General features: G+C 41.4%; 1 protein-coding gene across 1 annotated transcript in view; it reads right to left on the reverse strand.

The window, feature by feature from the left end:
- The window catches only part of SARAF (store-operated calcium entry associated regulatory factor), a 475,866-nt gene that overhangs the window by 358,397 nt on the left and 100,846 nt on the right, over positions 1 to 16,623 (reverse strand). The window lies entirely within an intron of this gene.

Below are 16,623 nucleotides of genomic sequence, written 5' to 3' on the forward strand. Positions count from 1 at the left end.
ATGTGATGTATAATGTTTAAAACTGAAAATATGTCAAGATGGTTTGTTTTCATTTATATAAATATAGGCCTAACTACATCATAAGTGTTAATTCAATGCAGATATTTCTTGTGTGTGTGTGTGTGTATGTGTGTGTGTGTGTGTGTGTGTGTGTGTGTGTGTGTGTGTGTGTGTGTGTGTGTGTGTGTGTGTGTGTGTGTGTGTGTGTGAGTGTATATATATAAAAATAAACACATACACCTGAAACTGGGTCACCTCAAGCTATCAAAAAGACCAAGTCCTAAAAGTGCCATCAAAAGCTAAAACTACTGCATTGATGGGTCCTGACAATATCCCTGGATGAATCTTAAATGGCATGAAGCATGATTTAGCTACACCCCTGACAACACTGTTCCATCTCAGTCTACATAAGGGTTTTGCACTGAACAAAAGGAGAACAGTTACAGTCTCTCCTCTGTATAAGGGAGAACCTCTTACAGACCTAGGTAATTACAGACACTTAGGTCTGACAAGCCACATATTCAAAATCATGGAAAGATTTCTCATGGAACTAATCAATCAGGACATAGGGAACCACCAAACACAGGACCCAGATATTCAAGCGTATGTCATGCTTACTCAGTCTGGTGGACTTTTTTTTTTTAAAGGTCACAAAGCAATGAGTGAAGGCAAAATGATACACACTGCATACCTCAACCTGGCCAAAGCTTCAGACACAATTCCCCACTCAGGCATAGTGGAAAAGCTATATAAACTGGGAATAAACCCTTATGTCACCCAGTAGATCAAACTGGCTGACAGACAGGACACAGGAAATCAAAAAGGGGGAAGTTACCTCCACAAAGAGACCAGTCAACAATGGAGTATCCCTGGGTTCTGTGACAGGACATCTCCTCTTTGACATCTACTTTAATGAAGTAAAAGCCAATACCAAAGGGGTCTGGCTGGCCAAGTTTGCAGATGACTGCAAGCTAGGAGTAGTCACGGAATTCCCAAATGACTTAGCCATTGTACAGTTAGGTTAGTCTCAAAAAAATAACTGGTGTCAAAATCATGCACTGAAACTAAATGCCAAAAATATGATCATAAGAGTTAACCCAATTGTTTGGGATTTAGAAACTTATATGGATAGTGACAACTTTTGACCAGCTTGTGTCCATTGTTGTAAAAAAAAGTTCTTCTATACTGCATGGCTCTTAAACACATGGATTCTGTCTATATCCAGGGATGTCATTGTCCCCCTTTACTCAGCCCTCATTACACCAGTCATTCAGTATACTGCCCCCTTAAAATATGTATCTGGCAGATAAATGCGACAACTGGAATGCCCACAGAGATCTTACTAAAAGGATACATGGCCTGAACAACATGTCCTGCATGGACTGACTCAGAGTCCTGTCATTACACTCAGTATCCTAAAGACTGCTATGAGGTGACCTCTGTTTGGCACACCAGGCATTCTCTGACACAATACTGATAGATTTACTTTGCATCAGTAAATCAAATGGTATCGAAAATACTTGATCCAGTGATCTAAACTTCTTCTGCAATATCAACAGAAAGGTTTGGAAGGACACTTGTATCTCACAGAGGATACATCTGCTCTGGAAGATTCTCCCCATCCACAGAAAACAAAATTCATCCCTGTCCATATTCAAGTGCAACTTGGATTTATGCATGGGAAACAGAATATTTACCCCAGGACTGTCCCCATACTAATTGACTGAGGCAGCTCCTAAATGCTTTATCCCATGTATGGACCTCCTCAAATTATCTATGGTATGATCACAGTTATTCTCATTAGGTGTAATATACACAATTATCAACCATGGAATGGGTGAGACCAATATCTAACCAAAGAGGATAGGTTAATTAGAGCACAAAAACTGGCTAGGCTTAAAATGGCCCACAAGGGAAGTTAGCCTAGTATTTATCTATGAGCCTATTAAGAGCAATATTTAAACTCTGCCCTATTTTTGGGGCCTTTGACCCAGACTACATTTTTGCTTTTTGCCAGATTCTTGTTCCAAGAGGTTTAGAGTTGGGATGGGGACAGTTTGTGGATGAAACAAACTTGTTCTCATCATTTGCTCAGTAAACATCCCATTTTTGCATGACTGGTGTGCATGTGTGAAAAATAAGTTGGAATACTTATGGCTACTATTTACGTCAAACCAAGCTGATAATTAGCTCTAGTTCTCAGACTGCACCTGATTTTGCCTCATACTTTGGTCCGTTCCTCACTTTAAGGTTTTCTATCAAATCATTGAGGATTGCAATCAGTAAATAATGACAGACATTTGAATATCAGATTTCAGATCCTTCAGAAAATGCATGCTAATGGAAAAACTGTTATTCTAACAACTTCCTAAGTATTTAAGAGCAATATTTACAATTTGTCAGCAATTTTGTGGTTTTGTCACTCATTACTTTTTGGCTTTGTCCAAAGGTTGTGCTAACAGGTTGAGGTGTATTATTTTTTATCACAATCACGAGGCAAACCCAGGCAAATTGGCTATAACTGCTAGATGGGGGAGGGAACTGTTTGTCAATAAAAGTAGCTTACCCTCTTGTCAGTTGTTCAGTTTAAGTGTGGCTTTACAAGACTAATATGGATTTGGGTGAAATAAGTTGAAATATAAAGGCTACTGTGCGTTTGTGTAACACAAACTTGAAACATGTTATTTTGTGTCCATAATTATTTATCATAATCAGACATCCAAGATGTACGCGCTCAACAAAAAGGCTACAACTGCTGATTAAGTGGGCCATCTGTGGATGAGAATGGCTAATCTGCCTGTCATGATTAAGTTAAACAGTCATTAGTCTGACTTTGCAGAACTTGCGTGCACTTGTACAAAACAAGTTGGAATATGTTACAGGGACCATTTTACATATCATAAATCAGACATCTGAACTGTACAGTCAAGTGGCTGCAACTAATGGGCATGGACATTGACAGACTATAATCACAGCCATTTGAATTTTTTAGGGTTTAAAATTTCTTATTGTTTAAATAGTCAGGAAGGAAACATCCAAGTAAATGTGCATTTTGGTTAAAAATAAAAGTGAAGTCTGTGGAGGAGTAGAGTGGACCAACTGGTTTAAAAACATCCCTCATGCATACAGTGGCTAGAGTGCATGGAAGGAGTCCTAAAGTTTTGGGTCCGATCCTTGGCAGAACATCCCATATTGCTTGCAGTGATCTCATGATGAATATCCAAGGACTATCCATTAGTAGTAAAAGTCTCCAATTATGGTATGAACTTATTACAGAAAAGCATTTGACAGTGTTTTGTACTCATGGATCACAGAATGTTTACAGATGTGTAAAACACATATACTGATAATTTATAAAGCAATCACTATTAAAGAAAGGCAAACCACTTAATTGAGCATTCCAGCCATAAAAGTTCAGTGAAGGATATTAGAGGATTCTTTACCACCCACTGCTGTCTTGCCTTGGCCTCAACCCATTACGTTATTTACTCACAGATTCAACAAGAGATAAAGCCTGACTTCAACAAAACTTCCTTGCTGTGACATCTCCTTTTTTGGGACTACTTAAAACCATACAGAACAACATACATGAGAAGCAAATGAAAGCAGAACTATGAATAATTAGAACGGTTTCATACTATACAAGAATAACATTTGCCTTGAAAATGTACAAGCCAACATTTACAGCAGGAACACTTACATCAAAGAAAATCTCTCTCTGGGGCAGGAATGTGATATACAAGAAATGGAACAAAAAGGAGTTTATAAATACATACACTATACTAGACTAGACAAATCAGCAATACAACATAAAAAATGAGAGCACAGCTCAATAAGGAACAATAATAAAAGCTGCTTTGGCATCTAGGAATAAAGCTCAAGCTGCAAATCAGCTTACGCTCCCTGTTCCAAACCTTCCGCTTTGTTATGACTGGTCCCAAAAAATTATGGGATCAGTTAAACAGGACAAATTAACTGTATTTATAGCGCTCCAATTGCCAAGACTGCACGCAAATGTGTTGATGCCATAACACTCAAACATAGTGAATGGTCTAAACCACAAAAAAGTCCAAGGTGATATCCTTGTTAGGACTGGCAAAAGCATTTCAGAAACTAAGTATGGGGAATCTACCCACAAGTGGATAAAAAAAAAAAAAAAAAAAAAACAGAAAACAATAAAAAAAAATTCAAGATCAGAATAAAAGAAAACTGTAAGGCTTATTAATATATTGTTAAGTAAAGAGAACTTATGAAACAGCCACATGCTGATCAAGATTTTAAACATGAATGGCTAAAGAGAGATGAACTTAAAAAAAAAAAAAAAAAAAAAAATGAAAGCTTAATAACAGCAGTTCAACACAGTGAATTAATTTAGTATCCGGGCTGAAAAACTTATTGAAAAACTGGGACATAAAGGCAAATTTAGTTTCTGCATTACAGTGTTAGAATCATACACACATCCTGCTGGTTGTGACATACTAGTTGTTGAGGGTCTGTATAGTGAAAAAAACAAAAATGTGCCATATTGCATCATGAGAGATTGTACAAACAAATTATACAAGTAGTTGAAAAGCACTAGAAAATATGAAGTACAGTTGTGTCCCACTTACCATAATTGTAGATGCTTGAGTAGATCAACAGTGCAGTACTAATCCTTGGGACTTCCTGCTGTGCAGAAGCCTGTGACCAGCTAGATTTCCAGAGTCTTAGCATCATCCCAAGCTAACAGACATTTTATGACTGATGTCTAAACGTTGCAGTACAAGAAATACATCCACCAGTGCCATCTTAAGGTTTTTCAAAGCCAGGAAAGCAGTTTGATCTCTCGGGACAGCACGACTTCTCCAAGTGTCTAGTATTGGTAGTGAATGCAAGAGAGGAAAAACAAAAACAAAAGGAGAAGGTTGGGATGAACCAAAAGGACAACAGGAAGCAAAAGGAGATGAGGTCCCTACTTAGATGAGGGGTAGGAAGGAGGGAATATGTACTGCAGCATTTATCTACTCGAACATCTACAATTATGGCAAGTGGGACACAACTGTACCATGTTCTTCATAATCAATGTTACAGTACTAATCCTTGGGAAGATTCTGAAAAATGCTCTGTGGGTGGAAGAAGAAAAAGTAGTGTTTTTAGAAATATTTTGCAGGATGGCAGAGGTAAACCCTGCCCTGGCCCTAGATGCCTGACCTAAGCTGTAATACTTTGTGTGAAGAGAACTCAAAGCGGTGGCCTCTAGGATTGTTCAAGTTGGCACTCCTTTGGAAAAGGCAGTGGTAGTTGCCCCATTCCTGGTGAAGTGGGCTCTAATGTGGCCAAGCAGAGTCTTTCCATGGTGTGTGTAACAGAATCTGATGCAGTTTGCAATCCTTTTTGAGATGGTTTGCTTTGAGACAGGCTTGCCCTGTTTTCCCACTGTGACAGATACCAACAACTGGTCTGCCTGGTCTACAATTTTTGCTCTGTACAGGTAGTACCTAATCGGTCTGTGGATATACAGTGAGTACAGTTTTCTTTCTGCCTTGTTCTGTAGATTTGGAAAGAAAGCTGGCAGATGGATAGCCTGTTTAAGAGTGAGTTCAGAAACCACCTTTGGTATAAATTAAGGGTTAGTTCTGAGGGTTACTCTGTCTTTGTGGAAGGTAGTGAAGGACTCCATACTCCTGCAGTTCAGAGACTCTTTTAGCTGAAGTGATAGCTATAAGAAATGTGATCTTCCAGGTTAGCATCTTGGAGGGGGGCAGAGGCAGATAGTTCAAAGGGCAGTAGGGTTAGCTTTTCAAAACATAAATTACATCCCAAGCAGGAATAACGGTCCTTTCTGGGAGGTCTTTAGTGTATCAACCCTCTCAGAAACAATTTTATGTGCAGGTGACAGAAAAGTGGTTGAGAAGTCTGCAATTACTAAAGCACTGAATCTTTATGCTGGAGTAAGAAAGTCCTGTTCAAACAGGTGACACAGGTAAAGCAATACTGAATGAATGTCTGCTGGAGCTGGAATAGTCTGTTGGCTGCGACACCATATGGAGAATGTTTTCCACTTTGCTATGTACAATTTTCTGGTGTTCAGCTTTCTTGCAGCCTTAAGAAGATAGCACCTCCTTAGGATAAGACATCAAGGTAGGTGTCATAGCCCAATTCTCCATGGAGCTAGACTGAGAGATGCCAGGCTGAGAAGGAAAACCTATCCCCTGATTTGGCAGAGAAGGTTTTTCCTTCAGGAGCATGCAAAACCTCCCCACTCAGAGTGAGGAGTAGAGAGAGTCAATGTTGTCTGGGCCAGAAAGTGGCTACCAGAATAATGCCGGGTCTGTCAGATCTGGTACTGGTGAGTACCCTCGGAATCAAGGGTAATGGACGAAAGGCATACAGGAATCTCTGGCTTCATGTGAAGGAGAAAGTGTCCATCTTCCATGTTCCCTCCTGTTAGGTTCTGGAGCAGAATCCCTGAAGTTATTTGTTCTGGGGAGAGGCAAAGAGGTCTAACAAATGAGATTCCTCACAGTGTAGCGAGATCTAGGAACACTTCCCTTTTCAATACCCATTTGTTTGAGTCCAAGTCCTGTTTAGGGAATCTCCCAAAATATTGCTATGGCCCGGTATGTATGATGCAATGAGAGTGACTGCCACATACTGGATCAGCATCCAGATCTGGCTGGTAAGGCTGCACAAGAGGCAAGAAAAAGGACCCCCATTTGTTTATGTACCACATGACTGTACTATTATCTGTCCAAATTTGTAGGATTCCTGAACTCGCTGTCAGAAAGCTTTCATGGGCAGAAAACAGCTAGCATTTCCTTCTGACTGATAAGCAAATGTCTCTGTTTTGGGGACCACTTGCCCTGTACCCTCATTGGACCTGGGTGGCCTCCCGAAGCTGCATCTGAGCTGTCTTGTTTGCCTGAGGCAGAGTGAAGGTTGCTCCTGGGTTGTTTTGTATGGTGGATTTCCACCACAGAAGCTCCTTCTTGAGGCATTGGAAGCAAGGGAAGAAGGGTTTCTAGGGGCTGACAGTGTTGTTCCCAGACATTTTTGAGAAACCACTGGATCTTCCTTATGTGAAGCTTTACTAAAAGGACCATTAGATACATGAAGCCATGTATCCTAGGATCCGTAAGAACTCTGTGTCAGAAATAAGTTGTTTTGTAAGCAAGTGGACCAAGTACTCAGTGAAGAAGACCATCATGTCCTGAGGGAGGAATGCCTTCTGTTGGATGGAGTCCATCGTAGCTCCCAAAAACAGGATCCTTGTTTGAGGAGTCACCTGCGATTTCTGAACATTCAAAATGAGACCCACCTTTTGGAAGCAGTCTATAGACATCTGGAAGGCATCTAGGGTCTCTGAAGTCGACCTTCCTTGGAAGAGACCGTCATCTAGGTAGGGATAGGTATACACACCCAGCTTTCTGCAATGTACTATAAGGGGAACCAAGCATTTTGTGAACACTCTTGGGGCAGTAGAGAGCTCAAATGGTAGAGCACTAAACTGGAAGTGGAAGCCTAAGGCTTCAAAGCATAAGTATCTTTTGTGGCTGAGAGCTATAGGTACATGAAGGTAGGCATCCTTTAGGTCGACTGTAAACATGAAGGCATCCTGAAAAATCACTGGCAAAAGTTTTTTGAAGAGTAAGCAGACTGAATTTTGGCACATGAAATAATTTGTTTAGCTTTGAGAGATCTAGGATAGGTCAGCAAGTTCTTTCTTTTCTTGGGACCAGGAAGAGAGTCTTGGAAAAAAAAAAAAAAAATCCTTTCCCCTCTTGACCTGGTAGAACCGGCTGTATGGACCCTTGTCTCAGCAAATTGTTGATAATTAGTGACAAGAGGTTTTCTTGCTAGTCTCGGGGGAATTTGCCTGCAATGGATAAAGTATCCCTTTTATATAATGCTGAGCACCCACTGATCCCTTTTAATGGTCATTTACTGGTTTAAGAAGAGCCTGCCTACCCACCAAGGGTCCTGGAAGGGGGATAAGGTGGCAAGCAGCAGGAACAAATAGTCACATCTGTTCTCCGTGTTGGGTGTGCTCTTTGGCAACACCCGATCCCCAAGGCTGTTCTAGTTGCCATACTCTTGATTGCCTTTGTCTTTTTCCATGGGAAGGTCTCCCCTTGTCTTGTTTAGGTGGGAAGAGCCAAGGCTTAGACAGATAGTGTCTATGGTATCTCGGGGTTGTGGACAAGTAGAATTCTTTAAAAGTATTAATCTGGTTGCCTTTTTGCCCAGTTTCTCAAAGATTTGTTCAGCTGGGGGGTCCAAACAGTAACTGTTAGTACAGTTGGGCATCCAATAAGTCTGCTTTAATGTGGTCTGACAATGGTCGATTCATAGCCAAGCTTGTCTATGTATAACTGATCATGTGGCAGCTGCCCTGCAAAAAACATCTAAAGGCGTTATAACTCTTAGTTATGTACTTACCATAACGATAGATGTATGTGATCCATCTCACCTACATTCAATACTGATGGGCTCGGAGACGAGAATCAGCTCCGACTCGGCCGTTCTGACTAGCACGAAGTCTCTCATTGGCTGGGCCAACCCTATATCCCAGGATGCACCACGCCCAGACCCCCAGATCTCGTCTGCCGCTTTTGGAGGATCACACTACATCCACATTTCAAGGAGTGCCTGACTATCTGCAATGCTTCTCTAGCAATGTCCTGCATCTCCTCAAATGAGGTTGTGTCCAACATGGAATCAGGTTTTGTTAATATTTTTTCTTGAAATGATTCCAAATATTTTATCATATGAAAATGACAATTTAATGCTCTCATGGCTAGGATAGCAGAGGTATAAGTTTTCTTGCCAAATGTGCCCAGGAGTCTGCTCTCCCTGTCATTAGGTAACGGAAGCCAGGATCACCCTTTGGGAACCCCTTTAGTAGCTTCATAGGTTCATACTAGGCTATCTGCCCTAGGGCATTTATAAGCCTATCCAGAGTGTGTTTGGCTTTCGCCACCCATTTTAAATGAATTTTGCTATGCCTTTTTTCGAGCTTAGTACACTGTGCCTCTGTCTAACAGTGACACAGAAGTGATACCCGGGGTAAACCTACCATCTCCCATCCACTCATCAAGATTTCTCTTGAAGAGAGTCAATGAGGGACTCTGCCTAACCTGGACTGGGATTTTATTCCAGAGTGAAGGGAGCCTCTGGGTTATGAATCTGTCCCTCCAGCATGTCCTATTTATTTCAGTGCTGAGGTTCAAGTCTCCCGAGCGAGTAGCTCGATGAGATTTGGATTTTCTGAGGTGCAGCATGTCCATTAATTCCGGGTTGGACATGGCTTTATACGTCAGGCACAGATTGCATCTGAGCAGGTGGTATGCCACTGAGTACAGCTGGAGTTTCTTTAAACGGGCAGCATATGGCATCTGTTTGAGCCCTTTGATCCTCTTGGTGAGGTACTTTTGGGGTCTTTCCAGTTGCTGCAGGTGTCTGGTAAGGTACATCCCAAAAGGGGCATTGTACTCAATTATGGGCCTGATGAGGGATGAGTAAAGAGGCACGATGACCTCCCCTGATCTAGATGTGAATCCCTTCATGATTAGGTGGGCTATATAAAATGTTTTTCTAACCACTTTGGCCACGTGGTTTTCAAATGAGAGATTGCTATCAACTTGGGTCCCCAGGTCCCTAATTACTTTTTCCGTACTTAATGGATTACCACCTATGTGGTAATTTGTGGGCACTTTATTTTGCCAAAGGGATGACTATACACTTTTTGGCTTAGCTTGAGGCCATGGCTCTGGCACCAGTTGTCTGTTTCTATGAGGCCTTTTTGTAGGATGCTTGTGTCGGCTGGAGAGTCGATTATGGCAACTAGTTTGCAGTCATCTGCGAACTTGGTCAGCCACAGTCCTTCCATGTTGGCCTGTACCTCCGAGAAATATATACCGAACAAGAGAGGTCCCAGGACTGAGCCTTGTGGGACGCCACTTGTAACTGGTTTGGAGTCTGACATGGCTCCAGCAATTCTAACCATGTGGATTCTGTCCTTGAGCCAGTTTACAACCCATCTAGTGACACAGGGATTTATATTTAAGCTGGTGAGCTTATCTATAATGCCCGAGTGGGGTATTGTATCGAAGGCTTTTGCGAGGTCCAGGTAGGCTGTGTGGACCACCTTCCCCTCGTCAATGGCCTTGGTGACTGTTTCATAGAAATCGACCAGGTTTAAGAGGCAGGATCTGCCCTTAACAAAGCTGAACTGGGTAGGATCCAGTGTCTGTAGGTCCCAAATATCTTTATTTATGAGGTACATGATGATCCTTTCCATAGCTTTGCAGACCAAGCTAGTCAGGCTTATGGGGCGATAGTTTCCAGGATCTGTTGAGGCACCACCTTTGTGGAGAGGGACCACCGTTGCTGTACGCCACTCTTTGGGTACATATCCTGTAGTAAAGGCTGAGATTGAACAGTAGTTTTATGTTTGGGTTTAGCTCTTCTTGGAGTTCATGTAGGACGCAGCCCGGGACACCTTCTGGTCCCATTGATACTGTATTTTTTGCTTTGGAGAGGGCAGCTCTTACCTGAGCATCTGAGATGTCAGGGGGGCAGCACTCTGCTGGGATAGATATTTGCCCTTTGGTGGGAGGGGAGAAGTTTGCGCTGAACCTGTCAGCTAGGATGTTGGCAATGTCTGTGGGTTCGGTGTATTTTGTCATTTTGGACTAATTTTGAGCATATCTGGGAATTCCCATCCAGGCTCCTGAAAGCCTTGTGATTATCCTTAGCGTCCTGTGCAATTTTTCTCTCGAAGCTGGCCTTAGATGATTTTATGAGTGCCTATAGTTTTTTGCTAATACTGATCAGAGATGCCTTCCCTTTTTGGGATTTTGCTCTATCATGTAGTAGCTTCCTCCTTCTATTGTATAGCTTGTTTATGGCTGGGGTCCACCAGACAGGATGCCTGCCTTTGGATGATTGGGTCTTGGTTTTATTTGGGATTGCATGATCCATGCATTCCTGAAGGTGTTCATATAATGCGTTTATAAAGGATTCTGCGGTCTGAGACGTATTTTCCACAGGCCCAGGGGCTTTGAAGGATTCCACCTCGGTTTTGAGGAGTGTGAAATTTGCTTTAGAGAAGATTTTCCACTGTGGTTTTCTGGGCAGGGGGTGGGGTCGGGATGTGAATATCCAGTGAGATTAGTTTATGGTCTGATCTTACCAGTGAGGTATACACTTCTGGTCTGGAACATAAAGCCCCCATGGTGGTGATGATCAGGTCCAGTATGTTTTCCCCTCTTGTGGGAGTGGTAACAAGTTGTTCCATAGCATTTGAGTTTATAAATTCTAGGAACCTTTGGGCTAGGGTGTTGGAGCTAGAGTAATGCTCCCAGTGTATGTTTGGGTAGTTGAAGTCGCCCAACATAATGGTGTTTGGAGAGGGATAAGTTTTATGATTTTGTAGAGATGCTTGTGTGAGTCAAGTATCTGGTTTCCAAGGAACAGGTGATAAGGAATCTGGATGAAGGGACATGTCCTCAAGAATATCATTAGGACTATGTGCACTGGGGGAATAGCCAATGGTTGAGGGGAGGGGTAAGCTTAGTAGTTCCCTGTAGTGCATCTGAGATTGTAAGAACTGCTTTTTTTTCCAGTTAAAGACTTTTCATTTTATGTAATGTGTCCCCAAAAGAAAAATCTTCGGGTGGAGAGGCGGAAGAGAGAATGTCATCCAACTCAATTTGACGTTGGAAGTGACCCGAGTAGGCAAGTTCTTCCTCATCTTCAGAGGATGAGAAGTCTTCCTCCTCTAGGAAGGCTATATCAATAGTCCTTTAGGATGGAGCCAGGAAGACTTCTTGAAAGCCAGAGATACTTTGCAAATTTCTGAAGGCCATAAACTCGTGTGCTATTTTAACCCGGTCCTGGATTTTGGCCTGTGGCATGGGGGCAGAGGACACAGGAGAAGCCATGGCAGGGGTACGTTTCAGTTTTACTGGTAGTTTAACAGCAATAGCCAAGGGATGGGGTCAACAGTGCCTGATTTCAGAAAGAAAGTGGGAAGTCGGCAGCGATACGAGTACTGCTCACACAGCCACTTTTCTGACATCAGAAATTGATTCCTGGGTAGCAACATCAGACCCAAATGATACAAGAGCAGAGGTGGTAGTCATGTGAAGGCCAGGAGCTGTGGTGGCCTCAAGAGGTGTCACGCGAGAGGGTTCCAACCTTGCAGGCACAGATTCTGGGAGCTGCAGAGGCACCTCACCAAGGTCCTTGGTCAACTTAGAGGCACACAATCACTTCTTTTGTGGATGCCAGATCCCTGGGTTTTTTACATTTCTGATTTTTTGGGTTCACACCAGTGGTCACTGGATTGGTAATGAAACCTGCAGAAGACAGGGGTGCAATGCCACCAAAGAAGCTGATGAGGATTCCATAGGTGTAGCACATACCTCAGGCCCTCCTACATTTAAGGGTTTTACACAGAATTAAGCAGTCAGAGAGATTGTGCTGAGGACCCAAACAAAACAAGCAAAATGACTGAAAATCTCTACGTGTAATTTGCTTTCCATAGGACAAACAGTTATTAAACTTTCTGAACATTAATTACAGAATAAATTTCCCCAACAGGGAACTCTGGAAATATGAGACAGCAGAGGAACTGTGAGCATATAAAACATGTGAAGCACAGTAGACTGCATGACTAGAAAGAATGGAAGATGGCTGCAACAGATGTCTTTCTTATACCCGGATGTCCTGACGTCGGTTATAAAACAAACATCTGTTAGCTTGGGATTATGCGAATACTCTGGAAATTTGGCTGGTTATGGGCTTCTGTACAGCTGGAAGTCCCAAAGATTACTACTGCAACATTTACTATGAAGAACATCTACTGGAAATAGAGTAGTGACCACATCAGACTGTCAAATACTAATAATTACATAATCAAAAGCAAGAAAACCAAACATCATAGCTGAAGAAAAAGGAAATAAATGGCATTAATGTTTAAAATTTCTACATCAAGCAGCTAAAGTGTCCTGCGTACTGACAGATAAAATTATAAAATATCAAAACAAACAAGCAGTAACTAGAACAATGTGACACAACAACACATACACTTCTACTAGTGGCACGAGCAACTGGTCTAATGAAGAACTTCCTAACATACTTTAATAGGTTCATAGGTTCAGTTGGTCACTAGGCTGTCAGCTCAAGAGCAATTTTAAGCCTAGCCAAGTTTACCCCAAATTATCAAAATACTGGTGACGTGTCAAAACCTCAAGGAATTTCACAGTTATGTTATAGCCTTGCACACATCAAGTGTTCACAGGCTGCTGCAACTCATTAAGGACATAAATGCCAAACTACGCATAAATTATGCTACCAATCAAACTCAAATATAAAAATCAAAAACAGATATACTACCAATCTAGGTAACTCCATATAAAAACGAGACGGAAATGGTGCTGGGTACTCTGTGCTGCTGAGAACTCCACCCTTGAGAAACATCAAACACTGAAGCAATACTGATTTCCTGAAATTAACTACTCACTGAACCCAAGTTAGAAATAGGGTCCACTCCTGCTTGGGTATTAAAAACTACACTTTTAGAGAAATGAAATTGGCAGTTCTTGCTCCACTACAACCTTCTGAGACAAGAAATCTATGGATTGTAATCATTCTGGATGCTCATCTTCCTGGAATCAAGACGTGTGTTTCATGCAAATGTCTGATGTCTGCAATTCCATCTGTACAATTTTTCATCTTCTCTATAAATAATACATTGCTTTCGTGCAACTGTTTTATCAACTACCTAAAAACAAGTTGCAAACACTCTAATGGCTTTTGCATTATTACTTTACCTCCAACTTGTAGATCGGTTAATGTTGTCCAGTTTCTATCTTAACAGCATTTGTGTGTCTGCTGATTTTCTCCATCATTTCCTTTTAACTTGTATTGATTTTCAGACATTAGTAATGCACATTAAGTAATTTGCTTCTCAACCTTCTCATAAGCAACTGAGGAGACTAAGAGAATTGAATCCCTACAATAAAACACTCCAATATTGTAATACGTGTGAGATGACAATCCTCGTTTTTTGCTACTGCTCACAGATTCATAGGTAGTTATTAGGCAAGCAGTCTAGTTAACTATTAGTGAGCATAGCTCAAATTCTCAATTGCCTTAAAGTGCTGTCTGGTTAAGCGATTTGCTCAAAGTTGACAAATGAAGGCTGAGGGAATCAAATCCTGTACCATAGAAAGAAGCAGTCAGTTCAAAGCCTTAAACCTCTGTGTCCACTGCCTGTCATGACAGTTCTCTCCTCTTATGCAGTTCAGTGAGAGAAATGTGAACTACACATTACCTGTCTTAGCCAACTTGAACGCAAATCTTTTGAATTCCTGACCTATGTGCTGTGGACCACTGTTGGATATCATAACATAAAACACTGCAATCTCGAGAATAAAGACGTTAGTGCACCAACCAGTCTCACACTTGTATCGGATACTGTAATTACGTCTGGGAGTTGAAATAATCTACACCTACAAAATACAATGTTCCTTTAAAAAAAAGGAGCATATGTATGCCCATTCAGCTCTACAGATGATGTAGTACTGGATTTGCCAGCACTTCTCCCTCTGGGTTGCTTTTATGGTATGTACTGCAAATGGCACAACTCTACACTACCTATACTACCCAAGTTGACATGTCTAGCAAATAAATTACATCTAATACACCAGATAATGACCTAGCAGGTCAGCCCAAAGGGTTAAAGGTAACAGTGGTCATTCCTGCACTCAGTTCCCTCAATTTTCACTTGCAAACTGTGTGATTCTGAGCAAGTCATTCAACTAGACAGTGTTGCAGGTAACCACCAGGAAAGGGGCACTTAAGAGCAGTGGGATTTCATTTGGTTAACTTAAAATTAAAAAATTTTTTTTTTTTTTTTATTCACAAAAGTAATTCATACATTCTGTCATGGATATGCCAGCTCAGTAGACTGTGAACTATTAGCCTATCAGGTTTGTATGTTAAAACCAAAGAACACAATGTGATCCTCCCTGAAGCTCAAAGAAAGAGCATCAGAAGGACATACATAATGGAGAAATGTCTCACAAATTCTGGGATCCTTTTGAAACAAGGGCCCAGTGACCCTCAACATCCTCTTCACAGAATACTCAAAAGACGGTGATTCTCCCTACCCTTGAAGTTCAGTAGTGGATGGGCTGGATTCACCCAATGTGTTACAGAATAAGCCTATGACAGCCGATTAACGCTCAAGGTACAAGCTTCAGAATTACTACCCTATTCTGTGATGCCTGCAGGAAGCTGTTCACTGGTGTCAAACCATACTCTCTAAGGAAGTGTGTTCCAACACTTACAAGGATAAATCCCACAAAATGCACAATAGCACATACAAATCCAGCCTCTGGGCCATCCCCATGAACTCAAGACAGTACAACAAGGAATACAACAGTCTCTTCAGACTTAATCAGAGAACCTCACTTAAATGGAAGGGAGATTACAAAAGTAGGCGTCCTCATTCTGAGTGAATCCATTAAGCCTTAACTGGGGACTCAGACAATTGCATTACATTTGCTGGGTGGGCAAGATCTGCCCAGATGCTTAAATTTGGGAAAGTCAGTATAAAAAAAACAGGATTAATCCCCAAAGGTAGTCAGCTCTTAGCTTCCATGCTCATGTCACTGCTTGCTAATGAAGGGTATGAGAAAGACCAATCATGAATACTCACTGTCACAGAAAGAAATGAAACCAACTTGTGAGCAAATTCAGAAGAGGGAGCATTTGTCCAGTGTCTAGCCTTTGGATCCATAATCTACTCCCAGTGATCTAACACCAACCCAGGACTGCATGCAGTACCTTCTTACCTTCCTATGTGTTAAGCACCCTCCACAGTCCTAATCTCCCTTAAGTTATCTGGCTTGAAACTTTTCTCTAAATCTCCTGCAAATACATGGGTTAAAGGGCTGGCTACCACTTGTGACAATGCTTCACTTTGAGCTCCAATGACAGCCAGTTTAAGCAGTAATACTGTGGACCCTGTACAATGAGCAGATAACTGCAAAGACTTCAGTTTATAAGGCACTGAATGCAGATACTTCCTTATGAAACATAGGTGAAAATGGTCATTACTAGTGTGGTGATAAGTCCAGTTCTTTAAAATTAAATCCAAAGATATCAGCAAACAAAAGCAACGGGAACCATGAACGATCTTAACAATGCTGGTTTCTTGAAGGTTACTGCGCTAATGCACAGAAAAAACACTTTAAGCCTGAAGAAGCTTGGATGGAGAAAGACTCGTCTGTTTTTTTTTTTTTCTGTGCATTAATGCAGTAACCTTTAATAAACCAGCATTTGTTAAGATCATTCATAGTTCCAGTTGCTTTTGTTTGCTGATCCTATTAAACATGCTAAGAATGAAAAATAAACTGTGCAGAAAAGAAAATGGTCAAACTGGTAGCACAGGGGCTTCATATGGCCTCCTACTCCAACATTGATACCTAAACTTTCAATGTCTGGAAGCAGGAAAGCTAAACAAAATTCTGAATGTTGCCAAACAAGGAAATAAGGATTTCACACTTAACCACTACTGAATGCCTTCAAAGTCAGAGCAAAGTCTTATTAGTAAAAGATGAGGAAAGGCAA

The sequence above is a fragment of the Protopterus annectens genome, chromosome 17.part0 (genome assembly GCF_019279795.1).
Source record: "Protopterus annectens isolate FY-2018-M chromosome 17.part0, PAN1.0, whole genome shotgun sequence".
Classification (NCBI taxonomy): Eukaryota; Metazoa; Chordata; order Ceratodontiformes; family Protopteridae; genus Protopterus; species Protopterus annectens.